This window comes from Phocoena phocoena, chromosome 4 (genome assembly GCF_963924675.1).
Source record: "Phocoena phocoena chromosome 4, mPhoPho1.1, whole genome shotgun sequence".
Taxonomy (NCBI): domain Eukaryota; kingdom Metazoa; phylum Chordata; class Mammalia; order Artiodactyla; family Phocoenidae; genus Phocoena; species Phocoena phocoena.
The window spans coordinates 7316721-7334294 of record NC_089222.1 but is presented as its reverse complement, the minus strand read 5'-3'; positions in this window follow the sequence as shown (position 1 = coordinate 7334294).

The window sequence follows — 17574 nt, the reverse complement described above, 5'->3', positions numbered from 1 at the left end:
AGGAAACAATCTCATTTACCACTGCAACAAAAAGGATAAAATACCTAGGAATAAACCGATCCAAGGAGACAAAAGACCTGTATGCAGAAAATAATAAGATACTGCTGAAAGAAATTAAAGACGATACAAACAGGTGCAGAGATATACCATGTTCATAAATTGGAAGAAACAACATTGTGAAATGACTATACTACCCAAAGCAGTCTACAGATTCAATGCAATATGTATCAAATTGCCAATGGCATTTTGCACAGAACTAGAACAAAAAATTTCACAATCTGTATGGAAACACAAAAGACTCCAAATAGCTAAAGCAATCTTGAGAATGAAAAACGGAGCTGGAGGAATCAGGCTCCCAGACTTCAGACTCTACTACAAAGCTACAGTAATCAAGACAGTATGGTATTGGCACAAAAACAGGAATATAGGTCAATGGAACAGGATAGAAAGTCCAGAGATAAACCCACACACATATGGTCAACTTATTTTTGAGAAAGGAGGCAAGAATATATACAATGGAGAAAAGACAGCCTCTTCAATAAGTGGTGCTGGGAAAACTGGACAGCTACATGGAAAAGAATGAAATTAGAACACTCCTTAACACCATACACAAAAATAAACTCAAAATGGATTAAAGAACTAAATGTAAGGTCAGACACTATCAAAGTCTTAGAGGAAAACATAGGCAGAACACTCTATGACATAAATCACAGCAAGATCCTTTTTGACCCACCTCCTAGAGAAATGGAAATAAAAACAAAAATAAACAAATGGGACCTAATGAAACTTCAAAGCTTTTGCAAAGCAAAGGAAAACATAAACAAGACAAAAAGACAACCCTCAGAATGGGAGAAAATATTTGCAAATGTAATAACTGACAAAGGATTAATCTCCAAACTTTAGAAGCAGCTCATACAGCTCAATATGAAAAAACAAGAAGCCCAATCCAAATTTGGGTAGAAGACCTAAATAGACATTTCTCCAAAGAAGATATACATATTGCCAACAAACACATGAAATGATGCTCAACATCACTAATCATTAGAGAAATGCAAATCAAAACTACAATGTGGTTTCTCCTCACACCAGTCAGAGTGGCCATCACAAAAAAATCTACAAACAATAAATGCTGCAGAGAAGGGAACCCTCTTGCACTGTTGGTGGGAATGTAAGTTGATACAGCCACTATGGAGAACAGTATGGAGGTTCCTTAAAAAACTAAAAATAGAACTACGACATGACCCTGCAATCTCACTACTGGGCATATACCCTGAGAAAACCATAATTCAAAAATAGTCATGTTCCACCATATTCATTGGAGCACCATTTACAATAGCCAGGACATGGAAGCAACCTAAGTGTCCACCAATAGATGAATTAATAAAGAAGATGTGGCACATATATGCAATGGACTATTACTGAACCATAAAAAGAAAGGAAATTGAGTTGTTTGTAGTGAGGTTGATGGACCTAGAGTCTTTCATAGAGAGTGGAGTAAGTCAGAAAGAGAAAAACAAATACCGTTTACTAACACATATATATGGAATAAAAAGAAATGGTTCTGAAGAACCTAGGGGCAGGACAGGAATAAAGACACAGACATAGTGAATGGACTTCAGGACACAGAGAGGTGGAAGGGTAAGCTGGGACAAAGTGAGAGAGTGGCATGGACATATATACACTACCAAATGTAAGATAGATAGCTAGTGGGAAGCAGCCACATAGCACAGGGAGATCAGCTTGGTGCTTTGTGACCACCTAGGGGCTTTGCTTTGATTCCCTTCTCTTTATCTCTTATGTATCTATTGGAGGTTTTTACTTTGTGGTTACCATGACTCTTACATAAAACATCTTATAGATAAAACAGTCTATTTTAAGCTAATAGAAACCAGCTGAAGTTGGTACAAAACCTGGGCCCATGTTAGTTGGCCTATCACTGGGCCCACCTGGGAACCTTGGTTCACATGTGACCACTTGGAGCCTGAGTTTGCATGGGCTGATGGAGAGCCTGGTGCCGTGGGAACCAGTCAGGCCTGAGGAAGCTGGTCAGTGTCAGGGTGAGTTGGGAGCTTGGATTTCCTGGAGTTCACTGGGAGCCTGGGATCACAAGAGCTATCTGTGGCTGGGGAAGCTGGCAGATGCCAGAGTGGGTCAGAGGCCTGGGTTTGTGGTGGCCTAGTGGAAGCTTGGTTTGCAGAAGTCACCTGGGGCCATGGGAGCCACCTGGGGTCACTGGAGCCAGCAAGCACCTGAATAAGTCAGGTGCCTAGGTTTACAGGAGTCCACTGGAAGCTACCTAGGGCCCCAGGAGTCAGCCTTGTACCTGAGCATTAATGTGGGGGTTAATAGTAAAGTTGGGCCTTCACCTCATTCTTTTCCTCTCATAGAGGAAGTATCTCCACATTGTGTTGCTTGGACTTGGTGAAGGGGTGATGGGGGTAATGTGAATCTATATTTTCTCCCTTCCTCAATGATTCTTTTCTTATTTCTGTGCTTCACTGAGGTGCTGTAATCTCTTACCTGGAATCTTTAACTCTCATGATGGCATTTTCATACCCAGAAAGTTGTTCAAATTGATAAGCTTGCGATGTGATGGGCATTAGAAATTCTTACACCTCCATTTCTCAGACACCATTCGCCCCAGAAATCCCAATTTAAAAATGAGCAGAAGGCATGAACACACATTGCAGAGTGTGGGCAATGAACAGCATGTTTTGAGTAGAATCCAGGAGCTCATCTGGTTTTGTGGGAGCCATCTACCTTCCAACTAGAAAGACTGGGCCCCAAAAGCTTCCTATAGGTTCAGTAGCTTCCTACACCTGCAAGTGGTTTCTCCTCTTTCCAAAATCAGCAGTCCCTGGGAAGAGGAGCAACTACCTAATGTTCTTACTGATGCAGACTTGGGTTCAGTATGGACAGTAGTGAAAACAAAAACTATCTCATTATCATCCTTCCTTTACAAAACAATAATTGTATCAAGAGATGGATCTTGATTTGACAAGAAGCAGACCACCCAGCACCCCCGTGATTAATTACTGTTAAATTAATGGCAATGGAGCCAAGGTTCTGACATCAGGTTACGTGGCAGTTCTATTTGTCAGTGTACTGAGAGGTTTTACTTTTACTTATGTTTTCGTTAGAATGAAATTGGAGGTTGAAGGCTACGTGGCCTATTAGCAAGATTCTATTTTTCACTTTTATTCTAAGTATAGAAAATAAAATCTCTAAGTGCAGGCAAGATGCATTTTCCTATTTCTGGGAATGACACAAAGAGAGCAACTTGGCTTAACCACAGTAAGTTTGATTTTGACTGGGCATTATTAAGACTGTTTTAGTGTCTTAGACATAAAACATTGAAATAGGCTACTGAGGGAGACTGACATAGCTCCACCTTCATAAGTCTCTGAGAAGAGAAAAGGAGATAACAAGATATAATACCACTTCAATGGCAAGGAAGATAATTCCAACAAATGGCAAGCCAAGAAAAGGAGGAGAGAGAATGCTTCTCCTTAGTCCTTTGAAAGAGTTACATTGACCTGTTTTAGGTTTTTCTAGAAGAGGGTTACTTCCAAGGTGAAACAAGTCAAAGCCTGTTTTCCTTTTTCAACTGACTGGAGAGAAGAGTGGGTAAAGTGGTGATGGGTAAAGTGGAGCCACTCCATGTGGGCTCTGAACTATAATCCTTTCCATCATCAACAGGAAAGCTCCAAACTGTAGTAACATGGTCTATTGTCAACTACTCCTTTGACTTGGCTAATCTATTAATAATGTTCTCTGGGGCTAGAGTGAATGAGGAAGAGAAATCATCCTGCTCTACCTCATACTTTTTTTTTTAACATCCTTATTGGAGTATAATTGCTTTACAATGGTGTGTTAGTTTCTGCTGTATAACAAAGTGAATCAACTATACGTATACATATATCCCCATATCCCCTCCCTCTTGCATCTCCCTCCCACCCTCCCTATCCCATCCCTCTAGGTGGTCACAAAGCACTGAGCTGATCTCCTTGTGCTATGCAGCTCATACATTTTTAGCAGTGGCTTCTATTTTGTCATTCATAAAATGGCTTAAAATAGTGTTGTAATTTTTTTCTTTTTTTGGAAACTTAAAGCTCTGAAAAACTGACTCAGGAGTCTCACTGAGAGTGGAAGTGACAGGGATGGGGCTCCATGCTTCCTACCCCCTGCCTTTCTTTTTAAATAGCTTCAGAGATATAGTTCACATATAATACAAGTTACCCGGTTAAAACATAAATCCCATGATTTTTAGTATATTCACAGATATGTGCGACCATTACCACAGTCAATCTTAGAATATTTTTATCACCTCTAAAAGAAACCCTGTGTCTTTTAGCTATCACCCCTTATGTCCCACCTACCACCCCAGCTCTAGGAAACTGCTAATCTACTTTGCGTCTCTATAGATTTTCCTCCTTGGAAATTTCATATGAACGGAATCACATTACATTTTGTCTTTTGTGACTGGCTTCCTGCACTTAGCATAATGTTTTTACATGTTGTCACTTATATCTGAATTTCATTCCTTTTTATAGCTGAAAATTATTCTATTATAAGTGTCTTTTTAAACATGTGCTTCCAAATACATTTTTATTTGAAATGAACACATGTCTATACTACACTAAATATAAATAAATATATTTGTTTTACATTAAAAATAGTTATTGAATAGGAGTGATGCAAGGATCTCTAAGTCCACCACAAATCTGATACTCTTTGAACTTAAAATTCATCTTTTATGTAACCAGAGATCCAATTGAATATTCCTGTTGAGGAAGTGACTGCAACTCCCTTTACTTATAGAACTAAAGAGAAGTTGGGTTAGTGTGTGACCACCTTTGGTAGTATTTTCATGTTAAAGATAACTGCCCAATCAAGTCTCCCTGCTGAATAAAATATGGTATTCAGAACCTTCCCTGAAAACCTTCAAGTGAGAGAGTAAAGTGATCAAGTCTGTGTTTTCTATAGCCCTTCAGCTTGAATTTAAATTGTGGTTCCATTATTTGCTACCTATAGCAAGATGCTTTCCTATTTTAAGCTTCTGTTTCCTCATTTGTGAAATAAGACAATAATTATATCTGCATCACAGGGCTTTTGGGGAGACAATTTAATGAGAAAATGTATGTGAATTCCAGGCACAGTTTCTGGCATACTGAGTGCTAATAAATATGTGTTGCTATTATTCATATTATTATCTTTTTTGTTATTATTCACACATGAATCCTAATATGTAGTACAGAGCTTATTACATAATAATTGTCCCTCAAATATTTGTTTAAATGAAGGAACAGTTGAATTAAAGAGCTTCACAAGACAGGGGGACTCTATATTTTTCACCTTATTAACTCTGGGTTTCACAACAGAGTTATACATTTTGCATGAGTCATTTGGGGAAGCCACTGGGGGAAGGTCTTCTCAATGACACAATTTACTATTACTGGGGAGATGCGTCAGCTTCTGTCTTGAACCTCTCATTGTCATCTCAGGGAGGAGAGAAGATATCATGATGTTTCATTTCTATATTAATAAATAGTAATGATATCACATCCCCTCCCTCCCTCCCTCCCTCCCATGATGAGATGACATCAGAATCCTTGGAAGCATTTCTTCTAGAACCAACTGGCTTTGATTTTTTTCTTTCTTTCTTTCTTTCTTTTTTTTTTTAAGCTGTCAATCCTGAGGACTCAGCAAATTCACAAAGCAAAGGAAGCAATAATTCTCTGGCTAAAAAGCTGCTGAAATTGTTTTTTCTATACCCACTGGTAGAACACAGAGGCAGCTAGACAAAAATGCTGACCCCCCTGCTGCCTGAAACTGTTGGTTTCTGGGGACAGGGGAGTCTGGGCTTCATTCTCTGTTTTTTTTTTGTTTGCTCTTAAGTTCTTGTGGGTGTGTGTGAGTTCCCTTTGATTTTCAAAATTGTAGGCTACCTTAATTTAAGACAGCTAAGTCCAGAGTTGACTTTTAGGAATAAATTACAATTTATTGAAGACTTATTTTTCCTTGCACCTTTCTTGGATACACACCAAAACATAAAATGGGAACTTTTCCAAAAATTGTGGGGGAGAGATGACACACTTCTGCCCTGGTCTCTGAATTCCTGAATCTAACCAATTTAAGAAGCTAAGTAGATAGCTTTTGAGCAAGCATAGGAGTGAAACTTTGGCATTTTGTAAGGAGAATGAATGAAGGAGACAGAGTGAAACTATAGGAAGGAAGGTCTCAGCTGATCGCAGTGGTCTCTGATTCTCTCTCTCCAGTGCCTGTCTTCCTGTGGGCCAGCAGTTCTTCCAGGACTGGTGCTGTCTTCACCCTGCCTGTTCTTTGTGCTCTCTACACCCCCCTAGGTAGAATGGGGACAAATCTCTATTGTGGTCAGCCAAGATAAAAGGAAAGTTTTAGGGAAAAGAAAAGAGGGGAACTAAAAAAAAATGAAACTAAAGAAAACTAATACTTCCCCTGAAAGAATAGAGAAAATACAAAAAAATGAGGAGATGGGGGCCATGGAGATAGAGTCATCATTCTCAGTGCAGTCATACACTGGTAGGTGGCCATGCCTTAGCAGAAACATACCCTGTGGTTTCTTCTCTCTGTTTACCTGAAACATCTGCCCTTATCTCAACCCTGCGTTTGCCCTGAACGTTTTTTTAACTTTTTATCTTATATTGAAGTATAGTTGATTTACAATGTTGTGTTAGTTTCAGGTGTACAACAAAGTGAATCAGTTATACATATACATCTATCTACCCTTTTTTAGATTCTTTTCCCATATAGGCCATTACAGAGTATTAAGTAGAGTTCCCTGTGCTCTACAGTAGGTCCTTGTTGGTTATCCATTTTAAATATAGCAGTGTGTACATGTCAATCCCAAACTCCTTAACTATCCCTCCCCCACCTCGTCCCCCTGGTAACCATAAGTTTGTTCTCTAAATCTGTGAGTCTGTTTCTGTTTTGTAAATAAGTTCATTTGTATCATTTCTTTTTTAGATTCCTCATATAGGCAATATCACAATACTTCTCTTTCTCTGTCTGACTTACTTCACTCAGTATGAGTGGATCTCTAGGTCCATCCATGTTGTTGCAAATGGCATTATTTCATTCTTTTTAATGGCTGAGTAATATTCCATTGTTTATATATACTACATCTTCTTGATCTATTCTTCTGTTGATGGACGTTTAGGTTGCCCTGGACTTTTATAAGGGATCCTTATGAGTGATTTGCCTAGTTTTGAAGGTGAATAGTAGGTGTTATCATCTTAGAGCCTCTATACTATATGTGAGTCCCTGATACACTATGCTCTAGTTGTGTGATCTTTCTAGGTCACAATTCCATCAATAACAATAGACCAAAATTCTAAACCCTACCATGGAGGACCATTGTGAGTATTGTTGATATTGTCTTCGTAGTTATAAGTAGAGGATCCAGCACAATGTAGGAGCTCAAAAAAATAGTACATATTTTTATTATTACCAAGACTAATTGGAAATATATATCTCTTCCCATGGCTGGGCTTTGCCACCTATTAGAGTGTTCTAAGTTTCCAGCTTCTAGTTTTCAAAGCATAGATAACTGGCAAATTACTATGAATGCCTTCTATTTCCTTTCTATTTACTGCATATCATTTCCAAGTGTAGTCCTTCCTGTTCCTTTAAGTAGTACTCCATGGAACAACATCTATAACGTTGCTTTCAGAGTGAGGTGTGCAGTAGACATTTAATTCTTTCCTTCTCTGACACTAATGTCTATTGTTTCCCACCTCAGAGATGCTAGAGCAGCTTTTACTTTTATGAGGACTTGGTTACTTATCAGAAATGGAAAGGTAAACAAACAAGCACGTAAAGAATCAAATTATATGTAAATTCTGCTCCCCTCTTCCAGGATTAATTGTCCAGAAGTGAGTTGTCTGATCCACATTCAAATGTCACTTTTCTGTATTCTGTCAGCATTGATTTCAATACTGAGTGATGTAATATAAGGCATCAGAAGAAACAGAGTGCATTTAACATAGAAAAAAGGTTGTTGAAGAGATCCTGAGTCTAGGGCTCAGATCAGCATTTAATCTTTTCTACTCCCTGGTTATAGAATTATAAACAAGTCACTTTACACCTATAAATTGTATTTTCCTCACCTATGAAATGGGAATGGTATTTATCTTACCTATGTTCTAAGATTCTAGTTATATATACAATAGCAAAGTACTTGATAAACAATTGAGTAGTATATACATTTTAGTGTGAAGGTAACCTGTGGGTTGGATGCCACATGCATATGTTTTTTGTTTTTTGTCTTTTTTGGTTAACATGTGGCATCCAACCCATGGGCTACAGACAATATGTATTTCCCTGAAACACTGCAAGATCTGGAACCTCTGGGCCAGTGTCACTATGTAGCAACAATAGGCTGGCCTTTGAGTTTGTAACCTGTAGTAAGAGATTCATGCTCCCCTCTGCTCAGGATACAGACCTGACAGCCAGGATACGATTAATCAGTGCTCAGAGCTCAGGAAGCAGCTCTGCACACCTGGCAGAGCCTGACAAAATCTTGGTAATCGGATTAACAAAGCAGTGATATGGTGTCTTGTTGGTGAGGGGCATGGAAGTGCTACATCATTACGCAGAACAGTTCATCATCAGAGCTGACCTTGTACTGGGCTTTGCCTGTATCTTGATGTGGGACAGCTCACTGAAGACGCACGGATAAGTGCTCTGGCAAAGGTATTGTGAGAGCAATTGGTAGCAGCTAGAAAGCTAGCTCTTTCCAAGTTCAGCTTGAAAGGACATAGAGTTCTGGGAACACCATTCATTTTGCTATTTCTGAGCCCTTTCACCTCTGCTTCCACAAGTACAAGAGCTTCTTTTCTGTGTTCCCAAATGATTTTTTTTTTCCTGCTTTTCCTTCAATTTTTCTTTCACTCTAGTGCTTAGGAAGTCACTGGGCTGAATTGTGGTGACGTTGTCAGTTCTTAATGATTATTTTCTTAAGATACCAATTCAATTCTCCTCTTCTCCTTTTTCAATGGTCCAGGATATATCTGCCTCCTCCAGAGCTTCCTTTCTCTCAAAGTCAGGTCTCACTTAACAGGTCTCTGATGTCACTCAGAGGTTGTACCTTGAGGGATCACTTCCTTGCACCTACATTTGGCCACTGGCCCCCCGCTTCCCAGGCTCCAGTATCTTTCGGCGGCAGCTGTTTACTGCAAACCCACCAAGAATTTTAGAGTCAGAGCATCCATCATGGTCCACCTCTGCTATTTAATAAAAGGTAAAGCCTTTGCATAATTTGATTAACTCTGAGTTCTTCTTTCTTAAAAATGTCAATTACAGGGAGAGGGGACAGAAAACCCTGTTTTATCTGGTTACCTTCAAGCATTGAAATGCAATGAATTTCTGGCTGTGCTCTGAGCCTGTGACTGACTAGATAATCCAGGCTACAGTGTGTTTCACGCATCTGAAGACCTTAGACTTGTGAGGGAAGACGTAAGAAATCCCACTGAGACCCTCTGGAAGCGGCCACGTTCTCCAAACCACATTTATGAGAGGGTACTTGCCCACTTAACTCATTTGATCACCATCCTTGAGTGCATAGCTCCCTTGCAGGAAGCAATTGCAATGGAGGAGGGAGAGATAACAACTGGTTTCATTCACACACCAAAACTATGCCTCCACAAAGGCAATGCTTGTAAAACACACTACTGTCTTTGAAAAAAAAGTGTTAGTGTCCTATGACTGTGAACCTTGCACGGGTTTATGTATTTGCTCAGTGCAGGAGCCAGCCATGGCATCCATGTCCCATGGATTACTGCTCCAGGGTTCTTTCTACTGGCCCACACTGTCCCAAGGGGACTGAGGTCAGTGATGCTCTGACGTTTCAGAGACAACAGGATGTGAAAAAACTAGCCTGCAATCAGAGAAAAGGCTCCCAGTATACAGGCATCCTTAGAACGTTTGGAATGGCATGAATAACAGTGTGTAACATTTCCATGATCCATGTATCCTAAGATTTTTTTTCCTTTCCAGATAGAGTGATTTGTACTCCTGAAATGGACTCACATGGAGCAGGCTTGGCAGGATTCTATGAGACACTCATGCCTGGGCTTTTTAAGACAATTGATGGCACAAGACTTTTTCTGGGATATACATGTTATTCTCTCAATTTAGCTTACTGTATTAGTGACAGACAGAAGCCATGATGTTGAACTCAAGTGTCTGTCATTCTCAGATTACATTCCTATCCTCTGGATATTTCAGTCACTCTTTTTCTAACTGAGAGGGTTTGCAGAACCACTCTTTTTTTTTTTTTTTTTTTTTACATCTTTATTAGAGTATAATTGCTTTACAATGGTGTGTTAGTTTCTGCTTTATAACAAAGTGAATCACTTATACATATACATATGTTCCCATATCTCTTCCCTCTTGCATCTCCCTCTCTCCCACCCTCCCTATCCCACCCCTCCAGGTGGTCACAAAGCACCGAGCTGATCTCCCTGTGCTATGTGGCTGCTTCCCACTAGCTATCTACCTTACATTTGGTAGTGTATGTATGTCCATGCCTCTCTCTCGCTTTGTCACAGCTTACACTTCCCCCTCCCCATATCCTCAAGTCCATTCTCTAGTAGGTTTGTGTCTTTATTCCTGTTTTATCCCTAGGTTCTTCATGACATTTTTTTCCTTAAATTCCATATATATGTGTTAGCATATGGTATTTGCCTCTCTCTTTCTGACTTACTTCACTCTGTATGACAGACTCTAGGTCTATCCACTTCATTACAAATAGCTCAATTTTGTTTCTTTTTATGGCTGAGTAATATTCCATTGTATATATGTGCCACATCTTCTTTATCCATTCATCCGATGATGGACACTTAGGTTGTTTCCATCTCCGGGCTATTGTAAATAGAGCTGCAATGAACATTTTGGTACATGACTCTTTTTGAATTTTGGTTTTCTCAGGGTATATGTCCAGTAGTGGGATTGCTGGGTCATATGGTAGTTCTATTTGTAATTTTTTAAGGAACCTCCATACTGTTCTCCATAATGGCTGGACCAATTCACATTCCCACCAGCAGAACCACTCTTTACCCATGTATAGCAACTTCTCTTCCGTATCAGTGGAGGCGACGTTTAGCCTACCGATCTTCTTGCAACTTCAGCCAGCATTTAGGGCCCAAGCAGGTTACTGGAAAATCAGGGACTGGCACTGACCCAAGTCAGACCTCATCAGTATTCAGCAATACAGGTACAAGGTGAGTGAGAAAAGAGGCAAGACACATGGAAAAGTGTTCTGATCAGAGAAGAGCAGTGAAGCAGAAAATAAGGACATTGCTGGGTTGTTTGCCCCAGATTTCATGTACTTACAGGCTTTTATCATGACAATGAAAGGTCTCCTGATTTACCTAAGTGTTCCTTTTCTAATTCTATAGTTCTGATATTTTGGGAAACCTGGCTGTGTTGTGTATAAACTTTGGTTTTAGAGAAAGGAAATGAAAGCATGCATTAGGACCATCAAGTTGAAGGAGAAAATGTGCCTAACTCCCTGAGGTTACAAAAAAAATGGCATAAGGCAGGAAGAAAGAGGGAGTGGTTTGCTTACCACTGTCTTTGCCCTTGACAGCTGTTCTTGAAAGCTTGGGCTCTGAACTGTTCTCCTCAATTTGTTTGAAATTTTTCTGGCATACCCTCTTGCATTTTCATTCCCTGTCTCAGGTACTTCTCTCTGAAAATCTTCATTTTTGACTCAAATCCCTTTGAGGAAATTTCTTAAAGCATTAAATGGGTTTAAATTGATTTTTTAACACATCAATTCGTTTCATTTCTTTGTAGTCAAAAATATTATTGAATGATGCATTTTTTATTACTGGGAAGAGCCAAAGCTTTCTGGTCACAGTTGAGATTGACAAGAAATGTAGAGTTTCACTTTTGTCTTCTCCGAATGTGCTATTTTAAAATGAGCTGAGGACTTCCCTGATGGCGCAGTGGTTAAGAATCAGCCTGCCAATGCAGGGGACATGGGTTTCAGCCCTGGTCCGGGAAGATCCCACATGTAGTGGAGCAGCTAAGCCCGTGTGCCACAACTACTGAGCCTGTGCTCTAGAGCCCACGAGCTACAAGTACTGAGCCCGTGCTCAGCCCGTGCAACTGCGGAAGCCCGCACGCCTAAAGCCTGTGCTCCGCAACAAGAGAAGGCACCACAATGAGAAGCCCGTGCACCGCAACAAATGGTAGCCCCCGCTGGACGCAACCAGAGAAAACCCGCGCGCAGCAACAGGGATCCAACGCAGCCATAAATAAATAAATTTATTTATTTAAAATCTTTTGAAAAAATGAAGAAATAAAATGAGCTGAGATGAAGTCATCAGAGAAATGTGGAAAGTCCCTCATCTTCAAATTCTGTCACCTCTTTATGGGAAGCCACAGGGGCCTATTAGTCAAATTCTAGCATTTAGAGATGGGAAAAAAGATTTGAAGTGAAATTACATGGACAGCTTGAGACATAGAGGTGCTATTATTACCAAACTCAGGTTTCGCTGCTCATCACTCAAGAATCCAATACTGAGAGACACATGTGGGGTAAAAGGAAAGATAGCTTTATTGAGGAAGTCAGCAATCCTGGCGGAAGATGTACTCACATCACAAAAATCCAACTCTCCTTTGCCGATCGGGGGGCAAGAGTTTCTAAGGGGGGGCGGTGCACAGGCTGGGGAGGGGTGGGCCACTTGCAGAACAACACAGTCAGCTCCAACAATCATCCTGAAATTAGTTGTGCTTGGTCTGATCAGCATCACCTTGATTCTTTTAAGTACAGTTAATCCGTTTCAGGGTTGGTTTGTTCCCATTTCCTTGAGGTCAGTTCTTATAATTGTGTAAGATGGAGCAGCTTAAGTCATGGCTACAGTCTGGTCATCATGTAGTTAACTTCTTCCACCTGGTGGGGGTCTTAGTGTCTGCAAAACAGCTCAAAGAACATGGCTCAGAATATTATCTATAGCCCTTGAGGAGAAACTAAAAGTCCTTGACTTTGCTTAATAACTAAACTATTATTATTTTGTCTTTGTTTGACTGTTTTCCCTTGCTTCTGCATTTTCTCATTTCTCTGATTAAACTTATTCTTTTGCTAAAGTTTTTCTATTAACAAAAGGCAGATGGAGGACATGATGGGGTCTGTCCTAGGAAGGCCGCACAGGGTCCTGCTCATTTTCACTATCATAACAACAGTGGCCATGAGCTGGTAATAATAACTTCAGCTATAAGGCTAATGTCCAGTTTTTACAATGGGAAAGGCATGTTAGAACTTCCCTAAAATCTTCTTGTCACTGTGATGTGCATTAAACCAGATGAAACTCAACAGTTTTGCCTGAAAACATAAGGACTGTCAGTTATAAACTCTCTAAGAAGTCACCTCTCAAAGCTATCTTCATCCTTTCTCTCTCTTCAGGATTATTCTAATCATTATTTAGACATCGGTGGTCTGTCCTATCTTAAACTCATGGACAAACAAAAGCAGTGAAAGGAATCAATTCAAAGAGAAAAACACTTTAACCTCATTTTCTCCTCTAGCTACTGAGTCACAACTACCTATTGTCTCTTCTGTTGAGAGTGAAGTAGCTGAAAACAGTGTTCTCTAAAGTAAGATGTTAACAGTGGGAGAAACTGGGTGTGGAGTATATGGGAACTCTCTGTACTATCTTTCCAATTTGCTGTAAATCTAAAACCATTTTAAAACTAAACTTTCACTTAAAAAATATTCTCTTAAATTTTTTTTAAGAGAATGTGTCTTAAAATCTGTCTCCATTTTCTTGCTTTTTTTTTCTTTCCTATTTCTGTACTGCTTTTATTTGCAATAGCCCAAACTGGAAACAATTAAAATATCCATAAACAGATGAATAAATAAACAAACAATGGAACAAACACTAGAACATACTTCTCAATAATGTAAACAGGGTGCAGTACTCATATAAGCACCATTGATGAATTTCAAAATAAATATGTCACACGAGGGCACCCAAGGGGGGAAAAAATTAAACACTTTATGATTTCAATTATATAAAATTCTAGAAAATGCAAAAGAATCTTTTGTACCGAAAACCAAATCAATGGCTGCCTGGAGGACAAAGAGATTATTAAAGGACACAAGGTAAATCTCCATTTTCATCAACTCCCACTCACTACCCAAACTACCGCAGTCTGAGTCCCTCAGCACTGAATTGACTCTACAAATTTATCAATAACCTCCATGTTGCTAAATCCAGTGATCACTCCTAGTCTTTAATTTCTTTAACTCCTCAGTCATATTGAACACTGCTGATCCCTCTCCCCATTCTGAAACATTGTTGAAGGAAGAAACTGCTGCTCTTTATCTGAAACACAAAGCTGAATGAATTGTGTGCAAAGAAGTGGAGGACTGTATGGTAAAAGCACAGTCTTTGTTTTAACAACCAGTAGAGTCTGGAGAGACTCGGAGTGCAGAGACTGACAGAGTTTCAGAAGTGAGGGTAGTGAAGGAGAGGGTAAATTTCAGCTATGCAAGATTGGCTGTTGGAATGAGGTTGATGATGATGGGTTGACTTGTAAATGTGTGGTTACTGAAGCCAGTTGTAGCCATGCAAACCAAGACTGACCAACAGAGATGGATTTAAAACCAGTTCTGGAGATAATCTTTTATATCTTGGACTGTGATCAAAGAATAATCAGCCTTTTCCTTAAATTGTTGAAGTGAGTCAACTTTTTAATTTCTCCCTTCGCCTCTGTTCATCTCCTAATTTCCTCCTATGTCATTAACTCCCATCTTCCAAGTTTTAGTATACTTGCCATGCTGTCTTCCCTGTTTAAATGTTAGACATTTAATGGGAATTCCCTGGCGGTCCAGTGGTTAGGACTCTGTGCTTCCACTGCAGGGAGCCTGGGTCCGATCCTTGGTCTGGGAACTAATATCCCACAAGCCGTGTTGGGTGTGGCCTAAAAAAATGTTAGATATTTAAACATTAGAATCCCTACATTCCATACTCGTCATGCGTGTACAATTTTATCCAAACTTTGGACTGCTTCTCATCAATTCCTTGATGCTTTCATCTAATCTTATGGCTTTAAACACAATTTCCTTGCTTTTATCTCCCCGAAGTAGATTTCTAGCTGAGACCTCACCCTTCTACCTTATGTTATATCTCACTGCCTAATGAATATCTCCACTTTGTTGTCTGATGCACATTGCAGGTTCAGCATGGCCCAAATTAATACATCTCCCTAAAATTGACCTCCATGCACAGCCTTGCTCATCTCAGTTAATGGCAATTCAATCATTTTTTAAATTTACTTTTATTGAGATATAATTAACATTGTGTAAGTCTAAGGTGTGCAACGTATTGATTTGATGCATTTATATGTTGTAGTGTGATTATTACCATGTGTTAGCTAACACCTCTTTCATGTCACATACTTATTATTATTGTGTGTGTGTGTGTGTGTGTGTGTGTGTGGTGGAAACACTTGAGATCTAGTCTCTTAGCCTCTTATTTGAAGTTTAAAATGCAGTATTATTGCCTGTGCGTTAGATCTCCAGGACTTAACTTATCTACCAGTTCCACATTTGTACCCTTAAACAACATCTCTCTAATTTTCCTACCCCCTAACCTCTGGTAACCATCATTCTACTCTCTGCTTTTAATGTGTTCAGCTTTTTTAGATTCTCATGTAACTGATATTATATTTGTACTACTCTGCTTGACTTATCTCACTTAGCATAATGCCCTCAAGGTCCATCCATGCCCTCTCAACTAACAGGATTTCCTTCTTTCTCATGCCGGAGTAATATTATTTTATATAAGATATACATTTATATCTTCCTCTTTATTCATCCTCTGATGGGCCCTTAGGTTGTTTCCATATCTTGACTATTGTGAATAGTGTTGCAGTAAACATGGGAATATCTGTTCAATATACTCTTTTCATTTTCTTTGGATAAATATCTAGAAGTGGGATTACTGGAAATACGGTAGCTCTATTTTTAATTTTTTGAGGAACCTCCATATTCTTTTCCATAGTGGCTGAACCAATTTACAATCCTGCCAACAGTGTACAAGTATTCCCTTTTCTCAACATGCCTGGCAACACTCATCTCATTTTCTTGATGATAGCCAGCTAACAGGTGTGAGAATATTTCCTTGTAGATTTGATTTGCATTTCTCTGATGATTAATGTTGCTGAATATCTTTTCATGTACCTCTTAACCACTTGGATGTCTTCTTTGGAAAAATGTCCATATAGGCCCTCTGTCCATTTTTTAATCAGATTGCTTGTTTGTTTTTGTCATTGAGTTGTTTGAGTTTTTTCTATATTTTGAACACACGAAGGGGAAAAGATATTCTCTTCAACAAATAGTACTGGGAAAACTGAATAACCCCATGCAGAAAAATGAAATTGAACTCCTATCTTACATCACTCCCAAAATTAACATGACACGGATTAAAGACTTAAACATAAGACCTGGTACCATAAAACTCTTAAAAGAAAACATAGGGAAGCAGCTCTTTGACATTGGTCTGGGCAATGATTTTTTGGAATATGACATCAAAAGCACAAGCAACACCTCAACAGGTGGAAGGAACTACATCAAAAACTTCTTCACAGAAAATGAAACAGTCAAGAAACAAAAAGGCAACCTATGGAATGGGAGAAAATATTTGCAAATCATAGGTCAGATAAGGGATTAGTATCCAAAATATATAGAGAATGCATACAACTCAATAACAAAAACAATCTGATTAAAGGGTGAGCAAAGAAACTGAATAGACATTTTTACCAATGAAGGCATCCAAATGGCTAACAGGTACATGAAAAGCTGCTCATCCATGGTACAGTTCAGCCCCATGCAAAGTTAACTTGCAGGGAGTGGGATGTGTGGCACTGGGGAATTTCCTCTATAATCACCTCCACTGTGACCAAACTTGTTTTTTGTGTGTGTGTGTGGTGTTTTGTTTGTTTGTTCTTTGTTTTGTTTTGTGTTGTTTCCTCCAATGATGTGCTGGAATCTCCCTTTGGGAAGGCGGGGCTCCTGAATATTCTCTCTTTTCCAGTGCTTCTGGTCCAGCCAGCACTTTCCAGAGTTTTTCCTGGTTACACAGAGAGAGGTTGGGGCAGGTTGTCTGGCTCTTCTTGTTCCACAGTCCTTAGGGAAGTCTACCTGCCTAATGCACAGGTGGGCAAGACCCCTTCCATATCCCTTGGCTTCTGGTGCTGGGTCCCACAACTCCCATGATGTTTCTTTTGTTCATGATTGTTTATCTAATTCATTGTTAAAAAGTGGGGAATAGAAAGAGGAATGCCTTACACTGGCAGAGTGCTGATGTCACTCCCCACTTCCGGCCTTAATCTTTCAGGTGGAGTAATCCTTGACTCCTCTCCTCCTGCACCACGCAACCCAATTGGTCAACAAATCTAGTTTTCTCTAACTTCAGAATATACCTAGAGCCTTAGCACTTCTTCCCATCTCCATGGCTACCATCTTGTTCTGAAACATCATGATTGCTTGAGGAGGTTATTCCAACAGGCTTTGACTTCATTTTC